Below are 25,907 nucleotides of genomic sequence, written 5' to 3'. Positions count from 1 at the left end.
GGACTTTATCTCATCCCCATCACACAGGCACCACCTCCTAGGGAAGGAACAGTGTATGTCCCTTACGCATTTAGCCAGCTCCTTTTGAGGAACATGACCAATTCCATTGGCATCTTGCAAGATGCAAAAATCAAGACTTTTGGACTAGGCTTCCACTACACATTTATGGTGTAGACTTTTAGAGAGGAGATGGTCATACACAATGATCCTCAAAAGGCCTTACATGAGGGAAGCAAGGTTGGTTCATTATTGGGAGACCAATCGCATTTATATACACAAAGAAAACCAACCCTTGAAGATAACCTGTGTGGACAGGGCAGAATTATCCCATGGGTTGAGGCCGCCTCGCAATGATGAGTGTGATACAACATGTCTAAACGTTGCAACAACAGGGTAAAGATGAGAACCAGAACTATGAGCCTTTCCCACACCCGAAGACTCTGAGGATTAGGTCCATTTCTTGGTCACCAATATTTTCTTGGAATTAGTTATGCATATTTTGTATTTACTAATATATGTACTTAACACATGGAGATAGGGAGGACTCCTCCCATGGGTTGAGGAGGCCACCTCGCCAATGATGAGTGTGATACAATTGTCTGAACCGCTTTGGTCAACATGTCTAAATGAGCTTAGGAGGTTGAGGTATAAGAAAGGGGATTTATGTAGTGCAATAGTGTCTATAAATGTGTTTGGGAGGAGTGAAGGAGCTTAGTGGTGGTGGTTAACCACACTGGAATGACATGAAGGGGCACGTTCCGAATGAAGGTCGGCGGGTAAGTGTGAGAGGCTGGCTGGCTGGCCAGCAGCCAAAGAGAAACGGTGGTGGGATGCCGCCCAGACACACGACGGGGAAGAAGCGAAGCAGTTGTTGTTGGGCTTTGCAAAATATATATATATATATGCCAAAAATGGCGGGTGGGGGAAACACCCGTCAGATCGCTCAGCAGCCTTCACCACCGGCGGAATGAGCACGGCGGGACGGTCATCAAGGCGCAGGGCGGAGGGCGGGGACACCCAGCAGCCCTGGCAAGTTATTCACGCTCTGGCGGCTGAGCCTCCTTTCGTCTTCCGGGCTGTGCGACTTGTCAGAGCAGGAATGCTCAGGCAAGATGTACGAACTATAGAACAGATCCTGTTCAAGTATAGTCGTGCTAGATGAGGAGTCCCCCGTCGAGCCCATAAAGGTAACGCTTAAGCTGGCAATCTTGCTATGTGGGTTTTTCACCCCTCTATCTCCGCACCTTATGATGATTAAATTGCGTGTCATAGGCTAGGGCTTCAAATACAACCAATTTCCTCGCGCACCACACCTCCTCCTCCTCCTCTCATATGCAACATTAATGGCGAGCTCGAGCATATCATGACATTGCTATCACTGATGACTGCGTGTGGTGGTGAGATCAAATCACGATGTGTTATAATCTATGTACCATGCTATCGACCATAATATTCTACGGCCTCCATGTGAGCCCTTAGACCCCTTTCAAAGCCTTATGCTTCCCAACATCTACACAATCATCGTTCTAGGTATAGCATGGATCCATGGAGCGTTCGCGCACGACCGTAGTGGGAGGCCCTTCACCGTTTTGTACATGGGCTGTGGTTTATGCTCTTTGGGATATGGGGAGTTATTGTTTGTGCAGTCCACTAGAACGCTCCAATATCATGTGACTTTTACCTCTCATGCACCACCCTTTCTCGTCCTCCACCCACATAGGTAAATCAAGGATGCACTAGGGCCACATAGGTGGTAGGGTTTTTGTAAGCCTTGGGAGGCTTTTCACATTCGCCTAATCGCAATCCCTCCCTTCCCATTAGGACTCGTTTCTAAAGGCCTCCAGATGTTAGGAAACTTGGGAAAATCACGAGTCCCACCTTGTAAAGATTTTTGGATTACCTACAATGGTAAGTGTCTGCACACCAAGTGCCCGTAATGGATGCATTTTGTTACTCGAGTTGAGGGGCTCTGCATCATTTTGATGAGCTTGGCTTCCACCTAGATTAAGAATGAGACGTTGTTGGTTTTTAAGCCATCTTGTGCTGGGACAATCTTCACACTACTGTGCTCATCATCAGAGACTTCATCGAATTATAGGGAAGTTGGGATTCCATCATGCAAAGGCTGAGAAGAAGAGGGTAGTTCTTGGATTTGCTTCTGAAGCTGCTCTTGCTCTTGCTCTTGCTCTTCTTTAGTCCGTGTGTGCTCTATCTTAGCTTTTCCCTTATCTTGCTTTTTGGGCACCCATACCTGTTTTGGTGTGATTTGTTGATGCAAGATTCTTGAGCGTGATGATGATTTTGTTAACTTTTCTTTCCTCGCTCTAGGAGGGTTGCATCTTTTAATCCCACCTTGTAAAGAGTGAGAAAGACAGCTAGGTTGCACAGGTAAGCCCAGGGATCTATGTTTGCACCTCTCTTAGAACTTGGTGCTACCCAGGGTTTCGCTCAACTGTTGGTTTCTGTTTGAAGAAGAAAACCTGCAGAGGTGGTTGTAGGGTCAGCTAAACATCAGGGTCAGTCACTTGAAGGGTCAAACTAGTCTTTCTGGGTTGAGAGGAAGCTATTTTGAGTCAGGTCTGATAGTCAGAGGTCTGTGAGGGCCAATCACATAGTTTTAATGCTGGAGAGTATTTAACAGAGTTAGAGGGAGTCAGGTGCTGTCAGATTAGGAGTTGCAAGGCTAGATCATTGTTGATTCTTAGGTGTCTAGGGGTTTGTAAAAGTGTAAGAGGAAACAAGAGTGGAGAGTTCTGAGTCAGGTAGGAGTCAGTTGATAGTTGGAAGTGGTGTGGGGTGACAGATTCAGTAGAGTTCTGGACCAAAGGATTTGAGAGAGTTGATGGTCCTGGAAGAAAGTCTGTGAGTCTAGAGGACAAGGATTTGATAGAGGTCAGCAAACAGTTAGCTCAATCAAAAAACAGTTAGTAGAGCAGCTGAACTGAGAGAGTTCGGGTCAATTCAGGTCAGCAGAAGGTCAAAGGAGTTAGCTGAGGAGTTAAAGATCAGACTTGTTCAGAGTTAGATCTGACCTAGGAGGACATTTAGGTGAGACAACTGATTTAGATTGAGAAAGTTCAGGCGGTTGGCTGAATGAGCAGAGGCTCAAGGGATAACTGTAGGGTTGCTAGATGTCCCGTGCTGTATGTTTTCAGTGATTTAGATGCTATAAAGGAAGATATTGTTTGCTCTTCCCAACGCCCTTTTTGGCACCCTTATTTGGCTTCTTCCTTAGGAGTATCCTTGGGCTATTAGTGATATTTACATGGTCACCCATCCTTGTGTGGTTGGATCACTATATGGCTTTCTATTTCTTCTCTGCTTAGGGATCCACATCAGCTTGTCATCAATTTTTGTCGGCATTTTAGGGATACTCTCCTTTGGAATCCACACCTGTTTAGGGTTTTTTTTCTTGGGCTTTAGCTATTTGGTTGGCTCATAATTAGGTTTCCTTGGTGTCTTCGATACCCACATTTGCTTCATCCTGGTTCATTGGGACTTTTTGAGAAACCGAGGTAGCAGGATTGGACGTATTGGTTGCTAGCATTTGGTTTCTTTTATGGTGCCTCCTTGATTTTTAAAGAAGATTTCATCCTTTGGTTGGGATTTTAACTCCTTTACTTTTGGTTTTAAGGATGTGATGGGGGTTGATTAGAGGCTTTGAGTTTATGAATAATTGCGCTTACCGGCTGAATGGGACCTACTTGTAGTAATGTTAGTAACTTTTGTATATCAGTAGAGATCTCTATCCCAACTCTTTTGTGCTAACTTGATTGTGGTTGTCCTCATGGTCCAATCAATGTTGCAGTCATGTTTAACAATCCATCCCCTTCCAAGGATGATCTCTTTAAGTATTATACATAAAAACTACCTTCCACCAATGGGATAAAAATTGATGTGGAACTTAATCTTTCACATCCCTTTACATTCATTATAAAAACTTGAGACTATTTGTACCAAAGCTTTGGTCGGATCAAGGGCAGGTTTCCCATATGAGACCCAAGTCTCATATAACTAAGTTTTTTCCTGCTCCTATATCCAACAAAGCAAGTTTGGCTATGTTTTTTTTGTTCACGAGGAAATCTAAGCACCTCACCAACATGCCAACGTGCTACTCCTTTGCAAGGCTCATATAAGGAGAGACTTTCTCATGAATTTAAGGATCACCAACCCAAGCAAATCATCGAAGAGCTTAGTGTTTAGGGACATGGATAAGGTTGGCTTTTGCAATAAGAAAAATCAGCCACATCTGCTATAATCCATGGAAAATTGGCATCACTAAATGCATTCTTTATCTCCAAAAACTCTAAATATCCTTCTAAATAATTTCTAAATTAATCTAGGGTATTTTCTTTCACCTAAAGTTATTTTCTCTCTCTCTAACCCTAATCCCTTTTTCTCTCTCTAGGCTTTCCCTAAAATAATTGGAAAGCATCCTATTCTGGATGATTATTCCTTTGATGGCATCAATGGCCCTCCCCTTTATGAGAACACCCCTCTCTAACTGGATAGATCAAGGATCTACGACAACTTGTGGATGGATCGAGGATGGATAACAACTCATGGACGGACGAGGGATCATGGACGAACAGTGGCATGATGGATTGTAAACCATTCGATAACTTCATCCAAGATCGAGCTGTGAGGCTTGCATGCATGGGGTATTGTTGCACTCCTGTTAAGAATGTACATACCTGTGTTAACTGCCTTAGTCCAAAAGGATTTAAGTAGATTCCTGTTATTAAGCATACTCCTTTCCATCTCAACATTAGCACAATTCTTGTGCTATGCAACACCATTTTGCTGCAAAGTGTGAGAGGTAGTGAGTTTTCCCTTTAGGTACCACCGTCTACCCATAAAGATGTTCTAGATGATTGTGTAGCAGTTTCCCCACCTCCAACGCCCATCCGGGCTCATCTTGCCCCCCCCCCCCCCCACCCAATGTCTAGACAATTGCGATCAATCATGAAGATCTCAACGATGCACGACTATTGTTTCGTGTACCTTTTTCACATAAATACTAAAACAACCTCACGGGTTTGACCTCTTCCTCCTCATGATTGTTATGCATTTCAGCCATGTGGATAGGTATAATACCTTTCCTTTGCTTTTCTTTTTTTGCCCCAGCTTTAGCTTCCCATTGGGATCGTCTCTTCATCTTAGTCTCATGTTTTCTCTTTTTTTTGAGCCTTTGTGAATGGCTTAAATTTATTCATAAGACAGTGGCCCATAGTATTTTCTAAGTTTGCTCCCATTGAGGAATCCTTCCATTTGTACTCCATCAAGAATTTCTAGATGTGATGTCCCTCTAGTTGTGAGTTTGTAGATTCTGAAAGGACCCATCCCTCTCAACTTTAAATTCCTTTTATTTTTGTTCAGATTATAAAGTAGAACTAGGTCCCCTTCCTTGAACCTCTTGGTTTTGATATTGGCATCTTTTCCTTCTCTTTTTCTCGGCATCCGTGCCCACCACACTGAGTATAACCTTGCTTCATTAAGTTTCTGGATCTCTATGAGTCATTCAGACAACTCACTGTCCGCTCATTCCATTTGCTATTCTACCCTCCTCAAGGTTGGGATCATGAATTCAATCGAGAGTATGGCATCAAGTCCAAAAGTCCAAAGACTAGGTTATATGATGTAGTCCCAATTGAGGTTTTATAGGCAATTTTGCAAGACCATAAAGTGGATGAGAGCTTATTCTCCCAATTCATCCTTGATGCCTCAACTGTCTTTGTAAACACAGTGCATGGGAGCTTCTTTGTAAGGACAATGCATAGGACCTTGTTTATTCTTTCAACATAGGGCCTTGCTTATGCTTTCATTCCATTTGCTATGTTACCTTCCTTGAGGTTGGGATCATGAATTCAATCGAGAGTATGGCATCAAGTCCGAAAGTCCAAAGACTAGGTTATACGATGTAGTCCCAATTGAGGTTTTATAGGCAGTTTTGCAAGCCTATAAAGTGGATGAGAGCTTATTCTCACAATTCATCCTTGATGCCTCAACTGTCTTTGTAAACATAGTGCACAATGCATAGGACCTTGTTTATGCTATCTAGTTTTTTGTGGATAGTACACAGAAGACTTGTGGTTACTACCATCAATCCTTCTAAGAGAAAATCCACCATGTCACTTAAGAAATTGGAAAGTAACTCAACTCTGTAGAACCAAATTGGAACGTATACAAATATTCGTTATAGAAAACTTAGCGCATTGATACAAATCCTAATTCACGTGATTTGTACGAGACTTGTGCATTCTTATGAATGAAAATGGCTTGATCAAGATAATGCTAATTTGTTTTTTATTAATTAGGAAAATGATGGATCACCCCGACATCTATTCTTGCTCTGAGTCTATAAGATTTCACTCTATGCTGAGAGTTTACGTGTGTTGCATGTGGTTAATAACCAAGTTTTTGTATGAGAAAGTGGTTGTAAGATTCAAATCTCCACATGCAAGAGCACAGGGTGTAAGGTAAGAGATATATGTTCCTCCACGTGCAAGAGCACAGGGTGTACAAACAGGGTGTACAAAGTGATCTACAGGTTTTGAGAAGATCACAAACGATTAGGTATCTAGTGGAGAGATTGACATATAATGGGTATGCAATGCATTATGCATACATGACATCAATGAAAAAGCATGTGGAACCATCATGTTTTGGAGAATCTATTGGAAAGCATGTATGGGAAAAAGCAATGGACAAAGAAATGGATACCTTAGTATACAATGATACATGGGACTCGATTGCATTACCAAGTGGAAATAATGTCATTAGTTGCAAAAGGGTGTATAAAGTGAGATGTAAGGCAAATGGATTAATAGAAAGGCATAAAGCAAGGCTGGTCACACAAAGGGATATGCATAGACACATGGCTTGGATTATGATACCGTGTGGCTAAGATGGGAACAATGAAATCTGTGATTGCATTGGTTGTGTCAAATGGTTGGAAAATGTGTTAAATGGATGTAAAGAATGCATTTCTAAATGGTGAATTGCAAGAATAAGTGTTCATGAAGCAGCCAGAAGGCTATGTGCATCCCAAATACCCTACACATGTATGTAAGTTGAAGAAGGTTTTGTACGGATTGAAGCAAGCACCACGTGCTTGGATAGACAAGATAAGCAGGTATCTCATTAGCATTGGTGTTCATGTGGGAACTTTAGATTCATCACTATATGCAAAGAAGACAACACAAGGTATTGTGGTGATTGTCATCTATATAGATGACTTGATCGTGTAGGTGATTCAAGAAAGGATATTGCTGATGTGAAAGCTTCATTATGTGGTGAATTTGATATGAGATACTTGGGAGAATTGAGATACTTTCTTGGCATTGAAGTGGTAAAAAAAAAGGCATTTGGTTAGTTCGAAGACAATATGTAATGAACATGCTGGCAAAGTATGGAATGAGAGGTTGTAAGCTAATAAGCACCGTCCTGCTTTGGCACCAAATAGGAGTGTCGATAAAAGAAAACCTTTTCCTTAAGAAGTTCTGCACTTGTTTTACACAAGAAAACATTGCTTGACCAATGTCTGCATGCAATGCTTGAAATGTTCCGGTGTAAGGCTTTCCAATGGCTTTCCAATGGCTGCTCCTCTACCATGTTTGAAGGAAAAATATCTGCATGCAATGCTTGAAATGTTCCGGTGTAAGGCTTTCCAATGGCTGCTCCTCTATCATGTTTGAAGGAAAAATATCTGCAAACAAGAAATAAGTTGACTTAGATTGAAACATCTCTGTCAGAAAATCTCACATGCCCCTTTCTACCTACTACGATACTTACAATTGTCTGGAAATCAAGTTTGTTGGTGAAGATGGATATCTCGTGCTGTGTAAACATGTTGTACTGTGGCCACTAGTTTTCCATTGCTTGCCTTATTGAAGCCTTGTAAACCACCTTTCCAATGGTGCTCTAGTACATTTTCGCCGTCGAACTCGGTGATGCCCGATTGCAGCACAGTAGGCTGTAGATAAACCCAAGCGCTCTTACGAAATGCCTCTCCCACCAAAGCACCATCATCGTCCTTCTTGTTGTGCAAGGATATCTCCTCAATCTCGTTTTCTGGTCTTCTTGGTGTGGCCATATCTTCTTGGAAGGTGGAGTAGAAAGGTTATGTTTAGAGTAAAAAGGAAAGAGATGTGCAGACTAGGGTTTTACGGGAGCCTTGAAGATGAAAGAGATGGAGCTCCGAGAAGGGAGGGAGATTAAGATGGAGGAGAAAGATTAGGGTTTCGGGCTTTGATGGTTTCATTAGGGTTGGGCAAATGAGATAGAGATGGAAGAGAAAGAGAGGAAGAGTTTAATTTGGACGTTCAAGAGGGAAAGCGGACTTGAAAATGAAATTTTTGATTACAATGAAATTTGAGATGGGTTTTTGGGGGGAAATGTGAGTTTTGGGGGGATCTCGAAAATTTGAAGGATTTTTTGAGCCACGAAAAATGGTGGGACCATACCTACCCTAAACCCCCTACCTTTTTAAAGAGACAAGTGTAATTATTAGTACTGAAAGCCTAGTGTCCCTCCCTATAGCATAGTCTCCCTCCCTATATTCAAAGGAGACCAAATGTGCACAATCCTCTATTCCTATTGGTCCGTTGCTAATTACTTTCATTAGTAAAAGGCCCAAAATATGTTCAAATGCCCCCTAATGACCGGAAATATTAACAGCACGGAGGGAGGGAGGCAAGATGGGAGATGAGGTGAGAGAGAGAGAGAGAGAGAGAGAGAGAGATGATGTGACCGAGGGGAGAGAGAAAGATGAGACGAGAGAGGGAGAGAGAGAGAGAGGATGGAGAGAGATAGAGAGAGAGGGTAGAGAAAGAGATGGGAGGAGAGAGATTAAAAGTGATTCGGATGAGAACTCAGAGGTCACCTCCCTCAAACGCCACTCTTCCCAAGCGGAAAAGAAACCCATAAACTATGAAAACTCAGAGGTCATCTCCCTGAAACCCACTCTTTCCAAGCAGAAAAAAAACCCATAAACTATGAAAACCTTCTAATGGAACTCAAGGATTACCCCAACCCCTTGTTGGAGAAAGTGAGGATGAAACAAGCCAAGGAGCTTGTGAAAGGAAGGTACGTGACACTAAACTAGAGCTAGTGCTAGAGCAGGTGGTTCAATACAAAGCACTAATCCCACTTGAGGATATCTTCCTAGACCCTATCCCAAAGCCAATCATAGAACTAGTAAAGGGATCTTAGAGCTTTCCCAAGGTGTCAGACAGACCCATAACCATTCTCAAGAGGTCATAGATAGAACAAGTTTCGAAGCCCTCTACCTCTAGAACCAATCCAAGCAAGCCCCACATTGCTAGATACATTGAGGGAGGACTTAGTGGGAGGTGAAAAATGGCCTTCCATGGCTCACCATAGCCAATGCAACATTTTCTCTGAGGCGATCGGTGGAATGAGGACTTTATCTCATCCCCATCACACAGGCACCACCTCCTAGGGAAGGAACAGTGTATGTCCCTTACGCATTTAGCCAGCTCCTTTTGAGGAACATGACCAATTCCATTGGCATCTTGCAAGATGCAAAAATCAAGACTTTTGGACTAGGCTTCCACTACACATTTATGGTGTAGACTTTTAGAGAGGAGATGGTCATACACAATGATCCTCAAAAGGCCTTACATGAGGGAAGCAAGGTTGGTTCATTATTGGGAGACCAATCGCATTTATATACACAAAGAAAACCAACCCTTGAAGATAACCTGTGTGGACAGGGCAGAATTATCCCATGGGTTGAGGCCGCCTCGCAATGATGAGTGTGATACAACATGTCTAAACGTTGCAACAACAGGGTAAAGATGAGAACCAGAACTATGAGCCTTTCCCACACCCGAAGACTCTGAGGATTAGGTCCATTTCTTGGTCACCAATATTTTCTTGGAATTAGTTATGCATATTTTGTATTTACTAATATATGTACTTAACACATGGAGATAGGGAGGACTCCTCCCATGGGTTGAGGAGGCCACCTCGCCAATGATGAGTGTGATACAATTGTCTGAACCGCTTTGGTCAACATGTCTAAATGAGCTTAGGAGGTTGAGGTATAAGAAAGGGGATTTATGTAGTGCAATAGTGTCTATAAATGTGTTTGGGAGGAGTGAAGGAGCTTAGTGGTGGTGGTTAACCACACTGGAATGACATGAAGGGGCACGTTCCGAATGAAGGTCGGCGGGTAAGTGTGTGAGAGGCTGGCTGGCTGGCCAGCAGCCAAAGAGAAACGGTGGTGGGATGCCGCCCAGACACACGACGGGGAAGAAGCGAAGCAGTTGTTGTTGGGCTTTGCAAAATATATATATATATATGCCAAAAATGGCGGGTGGGGGAAACACCCGTCAGATCGCTCAGCAGCCTTCACCACCGGCGGAATGAGCACGGCGGGACGGTCATCAAGGCGCAGGGCGGAGGGCGGGGACACCCAGCAGCCCTGGCAAGTTATTCACGCTCTGGCGGCTGAGCCTCCTTTCGTCTTCCGGGCTGTGCGACTTGTCAGAGCAGGAATGCTCAGGCAAGATGTACGAACTATAGAACAGATCCTGTTCAAGTATAGTCGTGCTAGATGAGGAGTCCCCCGTCGAGCCCATAAAGGTAACGCTTAAGCTGGCAATCTTGCTATGTGGGTTTTTCACCCCTCTATCTCCGCACCTTATGATGATTAAATTGCGTGTCATAGGCTAGGGCTTCAAATACAACCAATTTCCTCGCGCACCACACCTCCTCCTCCTCCTCTCATATGCAACATTAATGGCGAGCTCGAGCATATCATGACATTGCTATCACTGATGACTGCGTGTGGTGGTGAGATCAAATCACGATGTGTTATAATCTATGTACCATGCTATCGACCATAATATTCTACGGCCTCCATGTGAGCCCTTAGACCCCTTTCAAAGCCTTATGCTTCCCAACATCTACACAATCATCGTTCTAGGTATAGCATGGATCCATGGAGCGTTCGCGCACGACCGTAGTGGGAGGCCCTTCACCGTTTTGTACATGGGCTGTGGTTTATGCTCTTTGGGATATGGGGAGTTATTGTTTGTGCAGTCCACTAGAACGCTCCAATATCATGTGACTTTTACCTCTCATGCACCACCCTTTCTCGTCCTCCACCCACATAGGTAAATCAAGGATGCACTAGGGCCACATAGGTGGTAGGGTTTTTGTAAGCCTTGGGAGGCTTTTCACATTCGCCTAATCGCAATCCCTCCCTTCCCATTAGGACTCGTTTCTAAAGGCCTCCAGATGTTAGGAAACTTGGGAAAATCACGAGTCCCACCTTGTAAAGATTTTTGGATTACCTACAATGGTAAGTGTCTGCACACCCAGTGCCCGTAATGGATGCATTTTGTTACTCGAGTTGAGGGGCTCTGCATCATTTTGATGAGCTTGGCTTCCACCTAGATTAAGAATGAGACGTTGTTGGTTTTTAAGCCATCTTGTGCTGGGACAATCTTCACACTACTGTGCTCATCATCAGAGACTTCATCGAATTATAGGGAAGTTGGGATTCCATCATGCAAAGGCTGAGAAGAAGAGGGTAGTTCTTGGATTTGCTTCTGAAGCTGCTCTTGCTCTTGCTCTTGCTCTTCTTTAGTCCGTGTGTGCTCTATCTTAGCTTTTCCCTTATCTTGCTTTTTGGGCACCCATACCTGTTTTGGTGTGATTTGTTGATGCAAGATTCTTGAGCGTGATGATGATTTTGTTAACTTTTCTTTCCTCGCTCTAGGAGGGTTGCATCTTTTAATCCCACCTTGTAAAGAGTGAGAAAGACAGCTAGGTTGCACAGGTAAGCCCAGGGATCTATGTTTGCACCTCTCTTAGAACTTGGTGCTACCCAGGGTTTCGCTCAACTGTTGGTTTCTGTTTGAAGAAGAAAACCTGCAGAGGTGGTTGTAGGGTCAGCTAAACATCAGGGTCAGTCACTTGAAGGGTCAAACTAGTCTTTCTGGGTTGAGAGGAAGCTATTTTGAGTCAGGTCTGATAGTCAGAGGTCTGTGAGGGCCAATCACATAGTTTTAATGCTGGAGAGTATTTAACAGAGTTAGAGGGAGTCAGGTGCTGTCAGATTAGGAGTTGCAAGGCTAGATCATTGTTGATTCTTAGGTGTCTAGGGGTTTGTAAAAGTGTTAGAGGAAACAAGAGTGGAGAGTTCTGAGTCAGGTAGGAGTCAGCTGATAGTTGGAAGTGGTGTGGGGTGACAGATTCAGTAGAGTTCTGGACCAAAGGATTTGAGAGAGTTGATGGTCCTGGAAGAAAGTCTGTGAGTCTAGAGGACAAGGATTTGATAGAGGTCAGCAAACAGTTAGCTCAATCAAAAAACAGTTAGTAGAGCAGCTGAACTGAGAGAGTTCGGGTCAATTCAGGTCAGCAGAAGGTCAAAGGAGTTAGCTGAGGAGTTAAAGATCAGACTTGTTCAGAGTTAGATCTGACCTAGGAGGACATTTAGGTGAGACAACTGATTTAGATTGAGAAAGTTCAGGCGGTTGGCTGAATGAGCAGAGGCTCAAGGGATAACTGTAGGGTTGCTAGATGTCCCGTGCTGTATGTTTTCAGTGATTTAGATGCTATAAAGGAAGATATTGTTTGCTCTTCCCAACGCCCTTTTTGGCACCCTTATTTGACTTCTTCCTTAGGAGTATCCTTGGGCTATTAGTGATATTTACATGGTCACCCATCCTTGTGTGGTTGGATCACTATATGGCTTTCTATTTCTTCTCTGCTTAGGGATCCACATCAGCTTGTCATCAATTTTTGTCGGCATTTTAGGGATACTCTCCTTTGGAATCCACACCTGTTTAGGGTTTTTTTTCTTGGGCTTTAGCTATTTGGTTGGCTCATAATTAGGTTTCCTTGGTGTCTTCGATACCCACATTTGCTTCATCCTGGTTCATTGGGACTTTTTGAGAAACCGAGGTAGCAGGATTGGACGTATTGGTTGCTAGCATTTGGTTTCTTTTATGGTGCCTCCTTGATTTTTAAAGAAGATTTCATCCTTTGGTTGGGATTTTAACTCCTTTACTTTTGGTTTTAAGGATGTGATGGGGGTTGATTAGAGGCTTTGAGTTTATGAATAATTGCGCTTACCGGCTGAATGGGACCTACTTGTAGTAATGTTAGTAACTTTTGTATATCAGTAGAGATCTCTATCCCAACTCTTTTGTGCTAACTTGATTGTGGTTGTCCTCATGGTCCAATCAATGTTGCAGTCATGTTTAACAATCCATCCCCTTCCAAGGATGATCTCTTTAAGTATTATACATAAAAACTACCTTCCACCAATGGGATAAAAGTTGATGTGGAACTTAATCTTTCACATCCCTTTACATTCATTATAAAAACTTGAGACTATTTGTACCAAAGCTTTGGTCGGATCAAGGGCAGGTTTCCCATATGAGACCCAAGTCTCATATAACTAAGTTTTTTCCTGCTCCTATATCCAACAAAGCAAGTTTGGCTATGTTTTTTTTGTTCACGAGGAAATCTAAGCACCTCACCAACATGCCAACGTGCTACTCCTTTGCAAGGCTCATATAAGGAGAGACTTTCTCATGAATTTAAGGATCACCAACCCAAGCAAATCATCGAAGAGCTTAGTGTTTAGGGACATGGATAAGGTTGGCTTTTGCAATAAGAAAAATCAGCCACATCTGCTATAATCCATGGAAAATTGGCATCACTAAATGCATTCTTTATCTCCAAAAACTCTAAATATCCTTCTAAATAATTTCTAAATTAATCTAGGGTATTTTCTTTCACCTAAAGTTTTTTTCTCTCTCTCTAACCCTAATCCCTTTTTCTCTCTCTAGGCTTTCCCTAAAATAATTGGAAAGCATCCTATTCTGGATGATTATTCCTTTGATGGCATCAATGGCCCTCCCCTTTATGAGAACACCCCTCTCTAACTGGATAGATCAAGGATCTACGACAACTTGTGGATGGATCGAGGATGGATAACAACTCATGGACGGACGAGGGATCATGGACGAACAGTGGCATGATGGATTGTAAACCATTCGATAACTTCATCCAAGATCGAGCTGTGAGGCTTGCATGCATGGGGTATTGTTGCACTCCTGTTAAGAATGTACATACCTGTGTTAACTGCCTTAGTCCAAAAGGATTTAAGTAGATTCCTATTATTAAGCATACTCCTTTCCATCTCAACATTAGCACAATTCTTGTGCTATGCAACACCATTTTGCTGCAAAGTGTGAGAGGTAGTGAGTTTTCCCTTTAGGTATCACCGTCTACCCATAAAGATGTTCTAGATGATTGTGTAGCAGTTTCCCCACCTCCAACGCCCATCCGGGCTCATCTTGCCCCCCCCCCCACCCAATGTCTAGACAATTGCGATCAATCATGAAGATCTCAACGATGCACGACTATTGTTTCGTGTACCTTTTTCACATAAATACTAAAACAACCTCACGGGTTTGACCTCTTCCTCCTCATGATTGTTATGCATTTCAGCCATGTGGATAGGTATAATACCTTTCCTTTGCTTTTCTTTTTTTGCCCCAGCTTTAGCTTCCCATTGGGATCGTCTCTTCATCTTAGTCTCATGTTTTCTCTTTTTTTTGAGCCTTTGTGAATGGCTTAAATTTATTCATAAGACAGTGGCCCATAGTATTTTCTAAGTTTGCTCCCATTGAGGAATCCTTCCATTTGTACTCCATCAAGAATTTCTAGATGTGATGTCCCTCTAGTTGTGAGTTTGTAGATTCTGAAAGGACCCATCCCTCTCAACTTTAAATTCCTTTTATTTTTGTTCAGATTATAAAGTAGAACTAGGTCCCCTTCCTTGAACCTCTTGGTTTTGATATTGGCATCTTTTCCTTCTCTTTTTCTCGGCATCCATGCCCACCACACTGAGTATAACCTTGCTTCATTAAGTTTCTGGATCTCTATGAGTCGTTTAGACAACTCACTGTCCGCTCATTCCATTTGCTATTCTACCCTCCTCAAGGTTGGGATCATGAATTCAATCGAGAGTATGGCATCAAGTCCAAAAGTCCAAAGACTAGGTTATATGATGTAGTCCCAATTGAGGTTTTATAGGCAATTTTGCAAGACCATAAAGTGGATGAGAGCTTATTCTCCCAATTCATCCTTGATGCCTCAACTGTCTTTGTAAACACAGTGCATAGGAGCTTCTTTGTAAGGACAATGCATAGGACCTTGTTTATTCTTTCAACATAGGGCCTTGCTTATGCTTTCATTCCATTTGCTATGTTACCTTCCTTGAGGTTGGGATCATGAATTCAATCGAGAGTACGGCATCAAGTCCGAAAGTCCAAAGACTAGGTTATACGATGTAGTCCCAATTGAGGTTTTATAGGCAGTTTTGCAAGCCCATAAAGTGGATGAGAGCTTATTCTCACAATTCATCCTTGATGCCTCAACTGTCTTTGTAAACATAGTGCACAATGCATAGGACCTTGTTTATGCTATCTAGTTTTTTGTGGATAGTACACAGAAGACTTGTGGTTACTACCATCATGGAATGAAGGGATGTAATGCATGAAAAATATGAGTAATCACCATGTAAACATGATGCCTAAGTGTGTTTAGTCTGTCACCAAGAGAATGGAAATAGCCTTCCACAAGCCAAGAGAGAAGCCATGAGCTCCAAGAAACATAAGTTTCCATTTCTAAAAATGATCATCAAAAGTTACAACCATGGTCCAAGTCCCCTCTTTTATACATGGACTTGTCCCATTATTAACCCTATTGAATAAAGTTCCTACTTTATTACAAACCATCTCTTCCCAAAGATTTTGTCCTCAAAATCAATAACATGTACAATCTCAAAGTATGAGACTCTAATGTAATCAATGGGAAGTGGTTAAGAGTTCTCAAGTACATCCAAAGCACATATACAATGAAAATCCGGATGTGTACAAGTCCACAAAGCTTCAAGCCCAAAGTGTATGAGTGGGACTGTTATGACAGCCCTTCTAGTCAATGAAGACCCTTGAAAATCCTTCATTTAGACTCCATATATTGGGCTGAAAATGATATGTACACTCAGCCATATGTAGCCCACATCATAATCTTTCATTAGGATACGCCATGAAGCTTGTTGGAGTAGAAAAATAGGCCCAATAGTAGACCTTCCCAAAGCTGTCCAGAAATTACAGCATGTATACTTCTTAAGAAGAGTTGCCATTTCCTCATCTATGTGCTGTCCACTGCCTTCCATCCCCTCTTGGGTAACATGTAACACATAGATAGTGCCAAAAGCCTTAATCTCTTTCTTGAGTCCCCTTGGAGTGATCAAAGAGAGCTTCTTAGGTGCATTTGCAGCAAGTACCACTTGTTGCCCATGATGTAGAAAGCTCATGAAACCTTGTTGAAGGTTCATGTGAATGTCACCAAGTGAAGCCAACCAATCACACCCCATGATAATGTCGATGGGACCCATATCCAAAACCACCAAATCACCTTCCCAAGTGTATGAAGAGGATAAAACCACTTTTGTAGAAGGGCAAACCAAGCTAGTCTTCTCACTTTCCCCATTTGCCACTTGCACTTGGAACGTTGTAGGTGTCTTCTTTGTGTTGAGTTTGAGAGAGTTGATGGATTTAGAGTTGATGAAGCTATGAGTGCTCCCGGAATCCACAAGAATATGTGCAACCCTCCCATTGATGGTCCCCACCAACCTTAGTGTGCTTGGGTTCTTGCAACCCGCCAACAACTCTTGTGAGATAGAGCATATGCAAGCTGAAATTTCTGCATTGGTAGGCATGTCTCCGTCCACAAGGCTTTCCTTAACTCCACCTCCCGGATCAAACAGAAACTCACCATCCTCCGTGATGAAAGAATGGTCTTCAAGTGACTCCTCATGTGCTTCTTCATTGCAATCCTCCCATTCCTCAATGTCATGAGAGTCATCCTTGTTCTCTTCCTCATCCATGAGGATCATAGTGGCCACAATCTTCTTTGATTTGCACACATGCCCGGGTGACCACCTCTCTTTGCACTTGAAACATAGCCCTTTGCTTCTCAACTCCTCAATCTTTGGATCATCCATTCTTTGAGTCTTCTTGAAGGGTTGAAAGGGCTTCTTCTTCATGAAGTCACTACTCTTTTTGGCATCAAATTGATGTATCCCATTCTTTGGCTGTCCACCCCCAAATGATGTAAGAGTTCTTGGATTAGAGGATGGTAATGTAGAGGTAGGACCTTTCCCAAAATTGTAAGAAGTAGTGGTTGGTTTGAGTGTGTCTTTGTTGAAGGTCATGGGCTGAGACCTCTTGTACTTTGGCTCATAGAGTTCGGCTAACCTCATAGCTTCTTTGAGAGAGCTAGGCCTTTGAGCCGACACATCCGCCTTGATGAAGTGTTCAAGCCCATGCACAAACTTTTTCATCTTCATGTCTTCACTCAAGTCTTCCACGTACATTGAAAGCTTCAAAAATCTCTTGATGTAACCTCTCACCATCATCCCCTTTTGAGAAAGCTCATACCATTCTTCATGGTATCGGTCGAGCACTAAGGTGAAATGAAGGCCAAGTTCATCTCCCGCTTCAATCCTTCCCAAGTTGATGGCGTGTTCCCTTGTTTGACCAAGTGCCTCCACCATTGATGAGCATAATCTTCAAGATGTAAGGAGGAAAATTGTACCATATCACGCTCACTTTTTGGGTAAAGTTGGAAATAGGTGTCAAGCTTGGTAGCCCACTCCTCCAACTCTTGCGGAGATGACCCGTCACCTTTGAACTTTGATAGTGAGATTTTGTCTTTGACATCCTTGGAAGATATGTGGGATGGGTTATCATGTTGGGTAGAGGGCTTGAATCTTTGCATCTTCGAGTATGACTCCATAAATTGTGCAAAGTCTGTAATCCCTCTTGATGATATTCGACAATTCCATCCACTTCTCGTGAGCATCCCTTTGTCTTTGGGCAAAGGACATTTGATTCCAATCGAGTGCAATCTCCTCATCATTCACAAACACCTCATCCTCTTCCCTTGAATGCATTGCCCTAGAAGAGGTAGGACCCTTTGATACATTGAGGTGAGACAAACCCGAATGAAAAGAAGGAGGAAACATGTCCTTGACAAGAGGTCTCCGTGCATCCGCCATGAATCCCCGAGTGGATGCTCCCAATGGATCCTCTTGTACGGCCTTCATGGAATTCTCATTCAAAATGCCCTTGCCTTTTCTTTGCTCATAGTCACCATAATTCCCATGCTTTTCTTGTGCTTGAGACTTCCCAAACTTGTCCTCCATCACACCAATCCGTGAGGATAATGTTTCAAAATGAGAATCAAGCTTGGAGTCTAAGGTCTCCAACCATTGTACAAGCATTTGCATGAGGGTGTCATGGTTAACCGCCGCTTGTGTCCCTTGAGAAATTTGATTATGTACATTGCCCCCATTGTCTTCATTGATGAATGCATCCCTTGCATCCATATTACCTTCCATGTCCTCATCACCAATGATCATTTCTTGCACAACATCCCCACCCTTGCGAGGTCTTCCCTTCGGCATAGTGAAGAAATGCAAGATGTTGGTAGAATGCCCAAATGATGTTGGAATTGGACAAAAGAAGGTTCTATGGGTAGGTAATGGTGTCTACTATCCTTCCAAATGAACACAGTAAGAATTAGGTGTGGGCAAGTACTCTCTGTTTTAGGGTTTGTGCGGGACAGCTGAAAGTAGTAATTTGGCTCTAAAATGCAAAATATATGTCGGAATTAGGATTTTGACGGCTCTATAGAAAGCTAACGGAAGATAGAACCTACCCCTAAAAGCATTTTGATTCAGTCAAAGTGGAAGTATATTCTGTTTGACTTTGACCAGAAAGTCAATATGACTACTTTTGACCAAGATTGTGATATCCGATTAAGGGGTTCTATGGCTCATTTGAAAACTCTCAAGGAGTAGAATAGAGTCGTGTAATCACTCGGATCTAATCCCAAAAACCCTAGGACTGAATTAGGGTTTTGTAAAATCCCAGAAATTTCCAAAATTCGGTCCCAAAGCTCAATCCGGCTACAAATGATTGGTGTTTCTCCCCTTGGTAGTTGTGAATAACTCTTCAAGTGTATCCATGGGGTAAATCTCCAATCAATAAGCTTGTTTGGCTCCCTTGTTGGAAAAATTCCGCCAGAGTCTCCTTTGTAATTGGAACCAAATCTCAAATGAAAATGCAACTTCTCAAATCACAATGCAATACTCTTTGTATCCCACAATGTCATGAAAGATCATATGCACTCTTTGTCCATCAAAGCATTTGCAATATCCACACAATATGACGGAAAAAGGGGCCCCATTGCCCAAATGCATCCACAAAGTCGATGGTGAGGATTGTTGAGGACGCGCGTTGAAGCTTGCCGATCTCCCGGCCAAGCTCTTCTCACCCCTTCACCGAGTTTTCCTCCAAGGTGAAGGTTGAGGCCATTTCTTCACACCGGTGTACCTAATCCCCCTTTGTACCGCTTTTCTAAGGCAATCACGGCACAAAGAGTTCAAGCCATTCTCCCCTTGGCCTCTCCAACCAATGCCAAGGTACCCTCACACATTGCTAGATTCTATAGAAACTTGAAGTGGTAGCAATGGTGAGTGTAGGTACAAAATGATGTGGATAATATCAAATGATAGAACAAGTTTGTTGGCTTACAAGTATTGAGCATGACTCATGCCCTTTTACAATTTAGAACTCATCAATAAAGCATGGACTCATGCCTCAATCCATCATCCAAAAGCTCCAACACAAACCAACAATTCACAATGCCCTCACCATGGCATTTGCATAAGCATTTGTTAACCACAATCAAGGCATTTGCAATTGCATTCCAACAATCCCTTTCACATCATATTGACAAATGCATGCTTCCAAATGCTCTCTTATGCCCATGTGTAAAACATAGCATTGGCATGGCTATGTATAGCATCCATAGTGTCCATATGGCATCAAGATGAGCATGAGGGACTCCAAAAACATTGCATAAGCTTGCTATTCCATCAATGGCATGCCAATTGAGACATAATGAAGAAAATCCCCCAAAATGTGATCTATGAATTGGCCAAGCTCATGTGGAATCAATTCCTTTCACCATTGCCATCAATAATGCATGGAGAAGCAATATTGGCATGTGAATGGTCAAGCTTTAATGGTTAATTTCTGAAAATTAGGGGAGTTTGAATGTGTCCAACCCTAATCCATTCCCAAGCTCCACCAAATGCTTCAAACTTGCAAGAAATTGATCAAACCACTCACCAATGTCATCCGGAAAGCTTCAATGGTAGAAAATGTTGAAGAAGCCTCTTGTTGAAGAAAAACGTAGCCTCTCTTTGCTCTGAAATTTGCAGCCAAAGAACACCTCCCATGTGCTTGAACATAGCTTGAAAATGTGCTCCAAACAATGGCTAAGAACCCTCTTGAATGGCTTCCATCTCATGAGGTAGTAGAGCTAGGCTTCACCTAGCTCTCCCTCCCCACATTTCAGCGCAAATTTCAGGCGTGAGCATGCTGCAGCCCGCCGTTTTTCGCTTCTTTGCCTCCTTCATGAGATGACTAGACTACCAATGATGCCTATGAAGTGTGTACAAGCTTAGCAATGAAAGATATGGTTCAATGTGGCAAGGTATACTAGGGTTTCTCACAACCATGGAAGAATGAACAAAAGCTCTCCAATCTTGAGAAAAAAATTTGCAAGAAGAGGCTCAAATGAAAGATCTCAGTGAGCTCTACAAAAACCCTAAGGTTTGGCATCAAAACGGGTAAAGGAAGAGCATCCCATGGCTATGGAAAGCTTGAGGAAGAAGAAGATGATTACTAAACGTGATTAACAGAAAAGTTAATTGCAATTAGTCACTTGCCCTAAGTTTTGGCCCGACTGTCCCAAATTTTTGGTCCAGAGGCCCAAAATTTGGTCCAAAATTGGCAAAATTGGCCAAAATCACTCAAAATTCAAGCAATTTCCATGAAATGCTCACCATCTCCATGAGATTAAGCAAGATTAGAGAAGATTTGTCAAGAATCACTCAAGGATTACAAGAAAATGAGAAAAAAAAATTAAAAGAAACTCAAATTTTCAAGCAAATTTTCCCAACAACCCATGCATGCCCATGATCAAAATCAAGAGCTCTGATACCAATTGGAATGAAGGGATGTAATGCATGAAAAATATGAGTAATCACCATGTAAACATGATGCCTAAGTGTGTTTAGTCTCTCACCAAGAGAATGGAAATAGCCTTCCACAAGCCAAGAGAGAAGCCATGAGCTCCAAGAAACATAAGTTTCCATTTCTAAAAATGATCATCAAAAGTTACAACCATGGTCCAAGTCCCCTATTTTATACATGGACTTGTCCCATTATTAACCCTATTAAATAAAGTTCCTACTTTATTACACATCAATCCTTCTAAGAGAAAATCCACCATGTCACTTAAGAAATTGGAAAGTAACTCAACTCTGTAGAACCAAATTGGAACGTATACAAATATTCGTTATAGAAAACTTAGCGCATTGATACAAATCCTAATTCACGTGATTTGTACGAGACTTATGCATTCTTATGAATGAAAATGGCTTGATCAAGATAATGCTAATTTGTTTTTTGTTAATTAGGAAAATGATGGATGACCCCGACATCTATTCTTGCTCTGAGTCTATAAGATTTCACTCTATGCTGAGAGTTGATGTGTGTTGCATGTGGTTAATAACCAAGTTTTTGTATGAGAAAGTGGTTGTAAGATTCAAATCTCCACATGCAAGAGCACAGGGTGTAAGGTAAGAGATATATGTTCCTCCACATGCAAGAGCACAGGGTGTACAAACAGGGTGTACAAAGTGATCTACAGGTTTTGAGAAGATCACAAACGATTAGGTATCTAGTGGAGAGATTGACATATAATGGGTATGCAATGCATTATGCATACATGACATCAATGATAAAGCATGTGGAACCATCATGTTTTGGAGAATCTATTGGAAAGCATGTATGGGAAAAAGCAATGGACAAAGAAATGGATACCTTAGTATACAATGATACATGGGACTCGATTGCATTACCAAGTGGAAATAATGTCATTAGTTGCAAAAGGGTGTATAAAGTGAGATGTAAGGCAAATGGATTAATAGAAAGGCATAAAGCAAGGCTGGTCACACAAAGGGATATGCATAGACACATGGCTTGGATTATGATACCGTGTGGCTAAGATGGGAACAATGAAATCTGTGATTGCATTGGTTGTGTCAAATGGTTGGAAAATGTGTTAAATGGATGTAAAGAATGCATTTCTAAATGGTGAATTGCAAGAATAAGTGTTCATGAAGCAGCCAGAAGGCTATGTGCATCCCAAATACCCTACACATGTATGTAAGTTGAAGAAGGTCTTGTACGGATTGAAGCAAGCACCACGTGCTTGGATAGACAAGATAAGCAGGTATCTCATTAGCATTGGTGTTCATGTGGGAACTTTAGATTCATCACTATATGCAAAGAAGACAACACAAGGTATTGTGGTGATTGTCATCTATATAGATGACTTGATCGTGTAGGTGATTCAAGAAAGGATATTGCTGATGTGAAAGCTTCATTATGTGGTGAATTTGATATGAGATACTTGGGAGAATTGAGATACTTTCTTGGTTTAACCTTGGTTCCTTTCCTATTAGAAAACCTTTTCCTTAAGAAGTTCTGCACTTGTTTTACACAAGAAAGCATTGCCTGACCAATGTCTGCATGCAATGCTTGAAATGTTCCGGTGTAAGGCTTTCCAATGGCTGCTCCTCTACCATGTTTGAAGGAAAAATATCTGCAAACAAGAAATAAGTTGACTTAGATTGAAACATCTCTGTCAAAAAATCTCACATGCCCCTTTCTACCTACTACGATACTTACAATTGTCTGGAAATCAAGTTTGTTGGTGAAGATGGATATCTCGTGCTGTGTAAACATGTTGTACCGTGGCCACTAGTTTTCCATTGCTTGCCTTATTGAAGCCTTGTAAACAACCTTTCCAATGATGCTCTAGTACATTTTCGCCGTCGAACTCGGTGAGGCCCGATTGCAGCACAACAGGCTGTAGATAAACCCAAGCGCTCTTACGAAATGCCTCTCCCACCAAAGCACCATCATCGTCCTTCTTGTTGTGCAAGGATATCTCCTCAATCTCGTTTTTTGGTCTTCTTGGTGCGGCCATATCTTCTTGGAAGGTGGAGTAGAAAGGTTATGTTTAGAGTAAAAAGGAAAGAGATGTGCAGACTAGGGTTTTACGGGAGCCTTGAAGATGAAAGAGATGGAGCTCCGAGAAGGGAGGGAGATTAAGATGGAGGAGAAAGATTAGGGTTTCGGGCTTTGATGGTTTCATTAGGGTTGGGCAAATGAGATAGCGATGGAAGAGAAAGAGAGGAAGAGTTTAATTTGGACGTTCAAGAGGGAAAGCGGACTTGAAAATGAAATTTTTGATTACAATGAAATTTGAGATGGGTTTTTGGGGGGAAATGTGAGTTTTGGGGGGATCTCGAAAATTTGAAGGATTTTTTGAGCCACGAAAAATGGTGGGACCGTACCTACCCTAAACCCCCTACCTTTTTAAAGGGACAAGTGTAATTATTAGTACTGAAAGCCTAGTCCCCCTCCCTATAGCCTAGTCTCCCTCCCTATATTCAAAGGAGACCAAATGTGCACAATCCTCTATTCCTATTGGTCCGTTGCTAATTACTTTCATTAGTAAAAGGCCCAAAATATGTTCAAATGCCCCCTAATGACCGAAAATATTAACAGCACGGAGGGAGGGAGGCAAGATGGGAGATGAGGTGAGAGAGAGAGAGAGAGAGAGAGAGAGAGAGAGAGAGAGAGATGATGATGTGACCGAGGGGAGAGAGAAAGATGAGACGAGAGAGGGAGAGAGAGAGAGAGAGGATGGAGAGAGATAGAGAGAGAGGGTAGAGAAAGAGATGGGAGGAGAGAGATTAAAAGTGATTCGGATGAGAACTCAGAGGTCACCTCCCTCAAACGCCACTCTTCCCAAGCGGAAAAGAAACCCATAAACTATGAAAACTCAGAGGTCATCTCCCTGAAACCCACTCTTTCCAAGCAGAAAAAAAACCCATAAACTATGAAAACCTTCTAATGGAACTCAAGGATTACCCCAACCCCTTGTTGGAGAAAGTGAGGATGAAACAAGCCAAGGAGCTTGTAAAAGGAAGGTACGTGACACTAAACTAGAGCTAGTGCTAGAGCAGGTGGTTCAATACAAAGCACTAATCCCACTTGAGGATATCTTCCTAGACCCTATCCCAAAGCCAATCATAGAACTAGTAAAGGGATCTTAGAGATTTCCCAAGGTGTCAGACAGAGCCATAACCATTCTCAAGAGGTCATAGATAGAACAAGTTTCGAAGCCCTCTACCTCTAGAACCAATCCAAGCAAGCCCCACATTGCTAGATACATTGAGGGAGGACTTAGTGGGAGGTGAAAAATGGCCTTCCATGGCTCACCATAGCCAATGCAACATTTTCTCTGAGGCGATCGGTGGAATGAGGACTTTATCTCATCCCCATCACACAGGCACCACCTCCTAGGGAAGGAACAGTGTATGTCCCTTACGCATTTAGCCAGCTCCTTTTGAGGAACATGACCAATTCCATTGGCATCTTGCAAGATGCAAAAATCAAGACTTTTGGACTAGGCTTCCACTACACATTTATGGTGTAGACTTTTAGAGAGGAGATGGTCATACACAATGATCCTCAAAAGGCCTTACATGAGGGAAGCAAGGTTGGATCATTATTGGGAGACCAATCGCATTTATATACACAAAGAAAACCAACCCTTGAAGATAACCTGTGTGGACAGGGCAGAATTATCCCATGGGTTGAGGCCGCCTCGCAATGATGAGTGTGATACAACATGTCTAAACGTTGCAACAACAGGGTAAAGATGAGAACCAGAACTATGAGCCTTCCCCACACCCGAAGACTCTGAGGATTAGGTCCATTTCTTGGTCACCAATATTTTCTTGGAATTAGTTATGCATATTTTGTATTTACTAATATATGTACTTAACACATGGAGATAGGGAGGACTCCTCCCATGGGTTGAGGAGGCCACCTCGCCAATGATGAGTGTGATACAATTGTCTGAACCGCTTTGGTCAACATGTCTAAATGAGCTTAGGAGGTTGAGGTATAAGAAAGGGGATTTATGTAGTGCAATAGTGTCTATAAATGTGTTTGGGAGGAGTGAAGGAGCTTAGTGGTGGTGGTTAACCACACTGGAATGACATGAAGGGGCACGTTCCGAATGAAGGTCGGCGGGTAAGTGTGAGAGGCTGGCTGGCTGGCCAGCAGCCAAAGAGAAACGGTGGTGGGATGCCGCCCAGACACACGACGGGGAAGAAGCGAAGCAGTTGTTGTTGGGCTTTGCAAAATATATATATATATATGCCAAAAATGGCGGGTGGGGGAAACACCCGTCAGATCGCTCAGCAGCCTTCACCACCGGCGGAATGAGCACGGCGGGACGGTCATCAAGGCGCAGGGCGGAGGGCGGGGACACCCAGCAGCCCTGGCAAGTTATTCACGCTCTGGCGGCTGAGCCTCCTTTCGTCTTCCGGGCTGTGCGACTTGTCAGAGCAGGAATGCTCAGGCAAGATGTACGAACTATAGAACAGATCCTGTTCAAGTATAGTCGTGCTAGATGAGGAGTCCCCCGTCGAGCCCATAAAGGTAACGCTTAAGCTGGCAATCTTGCTATGTGGGTTTTTCACCCCTCTATCTCCGCACCTTATGATGATTAAATTGCGTGTCATAGGCTAGGGCTTCAAATACAACCAATTTCCTCGCGCACCACACCTCCTCCTCCTCCTCTCATATGCAACATTAATGGCGAGCTCGAGCATATCATGACATTGCTAT

The 25,907-nt window shown here is 42.6% G+C and overlaps 3 non-coding genes across 3 annotated transcripts; all 3 read right to left on the bottom strand.

Annotated features, from left to right (window-relative positions):
* Nucleotides 1-928: 928 nt before the first annotated feature.
* LOC147612541 (small nucleolar RNA U3) lies at nucleotides 929-1,153 on the bottom strand. Its single transcript, XR_015263573.1, has one exon. It is a non-coding gene; the product is annotated as a small nucleolar RNA U3 (small nucleolar RNA).
* A 9,199-nt stretch (nucleotides 1,154-10,352) lies between these two features.
* LOC147612540 (small nucleolar RNA U3) lies at nucleotides 10,353-10,577 on the bottom strand. Its single transcript, XR_015263572.1, has one exon. It is a non-coding gene; the product is annotated as a small nucleolar RNA U3 (small nucleolar RNA).
* Nucleotides 10,578-25,459: 14,882 nt separating this feature from the next.
* Nucleotides 25,460-25,684, bottom strand: LOC147612539 (small nucleolar RNA U3). Its single transcript, XR_015263571.1, has one exon. It is a non-coding gene; the product is annotated as a small nucleolar RNA U3 (small nucleolar RNA).
* Between the last annotated feature and the right edge of the window lie 223 nt (nucleotides 25,685-25,907).

This window comes from Cibotium barometz, chromosome 45, assembly GCF_041138505.1.
Source record: "Cibotium barometz isolate CiBa-2024 chromosome 45, ASM4113850v1, whole genome shotgun sequence".
NCBI classification, from domain to species: domain Eukaryota; kingdom Viridiplantae; phylum Streptophyta; class Polypodiopsida; order Cyatheales; family Cibotiaceae; genus Cibotium; species Cibotium barometz.
Note: the sequence above shows the minus strand (reverse complement) of the source record. Positions and strands in the feature narration are given on the sequence as shown.